Source organism: Haliotis cracherodii, unplaced genomic scaffold (assembly GCF_022045235.1).
Source record: "Haliotis cracherodii isolate W230 unplaced genomic scaffold, xgHalCrac1.p SCAF_6, whole genome shotgun sequence".
In the NCBI taxonomy this organism is placed as follows: domain Eukaryota; kingdom Metazoa; phylum Mollusca; class Gastropoda; order Lepetellida; family Haliotidae; genus Haliotis; species Haliotis cracherodii.
Window position 1 is genome coordinate 37,525,705 of NW_027266319.1, and position 5,923 is coordinate 37,531,627.

The following is a 5,923-nucleotide window of genomic DNA, read 5'->3' on the forward strand; positions in this document are numbered from 1 at the left end:
AGACAAAGGATAGGAAACTTTCACAATTCTGATCACATAAATTGCAAATATAAATTATTACCAGAGTGTCTCAACATGTACATAAGGACGCGTCGATTAAAAAGCAGAATTGAGGATCTTAGAAGTTAGAGTTTTTCTCGGCGAGTGATGATTCATGATTTTATCAAAAGATATGAGGGCTAAAATATTTGCATTGTGCAAAATCATTTTAAATCATTTGATATATGACAATGTACGTAATGCGAAAAGGGTTTACCGGGTACTTTCCGCTATTTTTGTAAGTTCTGTGGCGAGCTCCTTCCTTGGCAACGGCTCCTGAGTTGTTAACCCATCAACGCATCGGCAGTGTACCCGTCTCGCGAAATTAACAGGGGGTTTGGGGGGCTTTCCGCTCTACACAAATCCTTGCAAATATATATTATCCATGTAAGAGAATAACCAGTCCTAAACCTTTCGTAAATAAATGTCATTTTCATTTGTCAAAGTTAATGAAAAATACTCGTGTAGCCCTGATGCATGTAACTGAGGAGGTTGGCGCACGCCATGATGGGGACTCTATTTTCGAGTAATCTTACGATGTTGACGTCTGATTTTCGAGGTTTATGAATTTTATGTTCAATTTCCCTGTTAATCATGTTGTACCATCAAAATACATCAATTTAGGAATATATGTGTAATATGATTTGAACTGATTACATACATTGTATGGGTGAATACATATTGAAAGCAGGGGAAGGAATTAAATGTGCAATTTCAAAATATTCCTTAAAGACTTACTTAACATATCTTATACTGTATAACAACCTGTACATATAGTATACGTACTCACCTCCGAAATCAATCAGTACATGTGTTGGGGAGCAGGAAGTGAAGGATGTGAAGCAGCTCGGGTGAGCACTACAAAGAGTTAATGCTTATTTGATGATAAACATACATTTACCTGGATATTCAGCGCACGGTGTTTCAGTCATAAATGACCAGACAGCGTATATATTTAGGATCACGTTTTCAAAGGTAGTATGCGATAAGGTAGTCACTGATATGGCTATGATGTGAGGTTTACAGTAGTCGGCACATGTATTACGAATCAAGTTTCATGTATCATCTGACTAAGCTGCTACTCCCTGGTTGAGATGACAGACAGTGTCGCAATGGGTAAACTACACGTTTATCTGCTCTGTACAAATAGGAAAACAATATATCCTAATCTATGGATGCATAATTACACTGTACCTAGGAAATAATATGTATAATGTAACAAATGTGCAATGTATTTTTATATGCAGTAAGTCGAATATGGTAAGATGTAACCCTATGATAACACAGACGTCAACACGTGAGATTTTACCTGTAAAAAGTGCAAGCACTTAGATTAAGTGATTAAATCCCTGTGCCGTGACCCTATAGTACTATGTATGGTACATGTGAGATATGCCATACGGTAGTGAGTGCTTCCTTTGTACACGGAGTTTGAACTACAGGTTCGGATCAAAATGCGAGCAGGTGAGGGTGTAATGTTTAATGCCGCGTGTAGTAATGTTCCAGCAATGTCACAGGGATGTATGACAGACATAAACTTCAGACATTGTATCCACGTGGTAATCGAACCCAGGTCTTCGGTGTGACGAGTCACTGGGCTACCCAAGCACCCGCAGTGAGAAGTGAGATGGAAGGATATAGTTACTGTAAAAGTTATATTGACATTATTATGGTTTCAGTAAAGCGACCCCCAGAAACGAAGCACGGGTAACCTAGCACAGGTAGTGCCGCACACCTTGGACTTTGTGAGAAACATAACGTTGTACTGCTGAGGGATTATAAGGATATTCACCTTGGCAAGAGCTGTCAGTGACAATAACGTCTCACGGGTTAATATTACGATAATGTCCATCCGGGATGTTACTGAAGTTACCCCATGTATGTATGGTCATATTTTGAGGCTTGCTGTGACCAGTGATTAACACTATTCCCTATTGACTGACCGCGGAGCAGACCCCGAATTATCGCCGCAGTAGCCCAGACATTAACATACACGTTCTATGTCGTTCAGATAACTCTGTCGCTACTGATATTTGTTTGTTTCTTGTTGAACGCCAAACTCAGCAATATTCCAGCTTTATGACGGCAGTCTGTAAATAATCGAGTCTGGACCAGACAATTCAGTGATTGGCATAATGAGCATCGATCCACGCAATTGGGATCGATGACATGAATTAACCAAGTCAGCGAGCCTGACCACCCGCTACCAGCTACTTTCCAATGATTCATGATTCCTTTACCTTCTCAAACAGGCATGAACAGTATTTTAAAACCTTATTATATTGTTTGTTGTATATTGGATCATATAAATTCACTCGTCAAACCGACCCGGGGATATAGAAATTCGTCGTATCACCGTGGCACAAATTTATTACGTTCAGAGAGATTACAATGATCGTACGATCGTATTTCAAAAGCTAGTAAAGTGCATGTCAAGAAAAGGTACACACTTACATTCAGTCATCCTATAAGTAGAGATTCAAACTGTATGTTCAAGTAAGATGTTTCAGGAAGGTGTACAATGCAAAGAGTGCTTACATGTATGTTTGCAGAACGCATTCCCTGTTTACGTTTCTGTGGAGACATTAGAACAAGGTGCGGTCGAGATGAAATGTGATCGTGTAGTGTTTACAATAGCTGTCCTTGAAGTTAGGATATGATTAAATACTTTTAGGAAAGCAGAGTTAATAATGATGTGTGCTCTCCATCTAAGTATATAGAAATTCATACTTATATATACACACGGGATTACTCATATATAATCACCTTTCCTTGAATAGTAGTGTCAATGGCCGATATGAAGGCACTGTTAAAGCACTGTGCAATTATCCTGACTGTGTATACCTGCATGTGTAATCATTGGGAGAACGCATTGCATTTTACTGGAATTTCGAAACGACATGACCATTCAAACATAACGTTTACTTGTGTGCCCATCAGTCTATAGTCTATATGTCCTTGAAGTTATGATATGATTAAATACTTTAGGAAAGTAAGTTAACAATGATGTGTGTTCTCCATCTAGGTATATAGAAATTCACTCATATATACACGCGGGTTTACAGCAAGATGTACAGAACTCAGTAAGTACTCACCTCTCACGCCAACACCTCACAATTGTGTAATACAACGTCTGTACAGTAGCACACGGGTTGGCTACCAGGAAGTAAACTGAGAGAGACATATAAGGGTCACATGATCGAGGCATCGTATGTCACATTATTTGCTTTTAGGTCAATTGTAAAAAATATTTTTCTCAGATCTGCTGAGTAGAGCTGTTATCGGGTATTGGTGCAAAGCAATCTACATTAATAAGTACGGGTATTTTTGTATTGCACTTTGCTACTTGTACCTGTACTAATTTCTAAAGTTCACTTTTTGACTCACGGTATTTCACGTTAACAGGGCATACAGAAAGACAAATGTAAATTAAAAACATCGGCCCACTTGCGCAACTATGCATGGTATACATTTGGATGTATGTGTGTGCGATTAAAGCCCCACCCTGACTATAAGGTGGCGGTGTCTCAGTTTCGAACAGTGACTGACGATGTAAACGCAAACCGAGTGTCGGGAGAAGGGTTTTGAAAACCATACGCAAACAAGATCACCATTTACCGTCAATCTTCGTGTCAACTTGCATAACAAACACTGGATACCACAAATGGCTCCATATCTAGATATAAGTCAATAAATTTTCTGTAGTCTTATCATAAACAATCGAATCGATCGTGTTTGGTGTCTGCATCAATCACGGTGGGTGGAGCTTATTTACGGTTGCGCTATAAATAGCAAACCACATGGCCATGTGTACATGTGACACATTCAATGCATTTGTGGTCAAAGTGTATTGTGTTGTATATTTTCACGGCAGAACAGCAGCAGGACAACATCTTCGGTTAATGTAACAGTAACCATACATAATACGAATCTGACGACACGTTTCTTTCAGTTCAGTCCGAACATTACAGATATTTGTTTAGTTTTGGTCATTTGCATTCAACAGTTTCATCTAAAGGCCTACCACACAATACTCACATTATATTTATAAAACTTATATTATTACACAGATTTTGCAACTAGTGTTTAGGAAGGGGCCTAATTTTAAGCACCAGAAGTTGCGGCAATATTTTTCAGCTTCACTAAAATATATGAATATGTCACGTGTATCAACATAACAAGGCACATAAGCAACTAATAGATACGTAATGAAATATTCTAGATGTTTTGACCTACATTAGGCGAATCTAGATAATATTGTACTTACGATCAACGAAAACTCCAATACAATATTCCAAGACAACTTTAATTATGGATTTCCTTTTCTTTCACAGAATTTTCACACACAAAACTGAGTTTCATCATTAGATCAACACTTCGGATATCGGATACAGTTCGCAAACAAGTTTTAAAATACAATCTGGGATCACTTTCCCGTTTTGCCCACACCAAATCTCATCTGCTGCCACGTTTAATATCCGTTTCTTCAAGTCCAAGTATCTACGATCTCTCCGAACACTTCGTCTACTAAGCTCAGCCCAGAAGTATTGAGGGGGTGGTCGGGTAGCCTAGTGGTTAAAGCGTTCGCACGTCACGCCGAAGACCCGGGTTCGATTCCCGACATGGGTACATTGTGTGAAGCCCATTTCTGGTGTCCCCCGCCGTGATAGCTGGAATATTGCTAAAAGCGGCGTAAAACCATACACACTCACTCACTCACCCAGAAGTATTGGTAGCGCTGTATTCCAATCGACGAAATTCTGCAACATGGTGTACGCACCATTCCCTAACTGCGATTGCCTGTGCCGTGTCACGCATGGTTGACAAAAGTAGTGTGAACATACATAGTCGCCTTCATCTGGTTCCACAATGAAATCTGGCTGTGACACTGATCCACTTATCCCAAGAATCGTCACTGAATTTGTCAAAGTTTCTGTTGCACTTGCAAAAGCGGGAGGAGAAGCGCCATCTTGTTGATTCGAGTTGGGGGTCGGAATTATGTAATCTTGAATTGGAACTTTCTCCACGATAAAGTCACAAATGCCATAATCGAAATGACCAAAGCCTCACGGATCACCGCGAACAACTCTCCGTCAAATTAAGCGTCACATGAAAATGTTCTGTTGCTCATATTGAAGGCAAGCGAACTTGCAATGTTCTTGACAGTTGTAAACACGGATGCGTTCACGGGGCGTGGTTGCTAGGAGATCGCGTGGTCAGTAAGAGGGAAAACAAAAAGTTTTAGAAAGTAATTAAATAAAACTGCAATCCAAAATACCATGAACAGGATGTTTTTTAAAATATAAGTATTCATGAAAACATTTCTTTTCTACAAATGCAAATTAATTTATTAATTCATGCCAAGGTCGTAACCTTGATCACGCAGGTGGGTATTTCGAAGGAATCTTGCGATGACGCCGTGAATGGGGCTGTTTGTATTACATTGTTGAAATCAGGAAGATTGTCGAGGCATTGACATTATGACAGATGCTCGTCTTGGATTGAGAAAAAATGCATCTGAGAGAGACATTGTTGCTTTGAGCTTCGAGACCAAACATGTGTTCACGCCGAAGTAGTTTACAAGAGAGGATGATTTATGTAGGCAGGACCTGAATAATCGTGATGAAAATATTTTTGAAATCCATATCCACGCACATGACCATGGAAATAAATGTGAACTAATATTTTTCTGAACATCGTTTCGAAGTATGTGAGGCTGTCCGTGTGTTATCTCCATCCTGACGTGAAATAATATAAAGTTTTCGTGTCGCATTTTTTCCTTGCGTTGGGTTAAATGTGCACCGATATAATAAAAGAAATACTACTAGATATACCCTCATTGCACAGTCATAAAAAAACAAAGTCCACTTTATTTTTCTTCGGT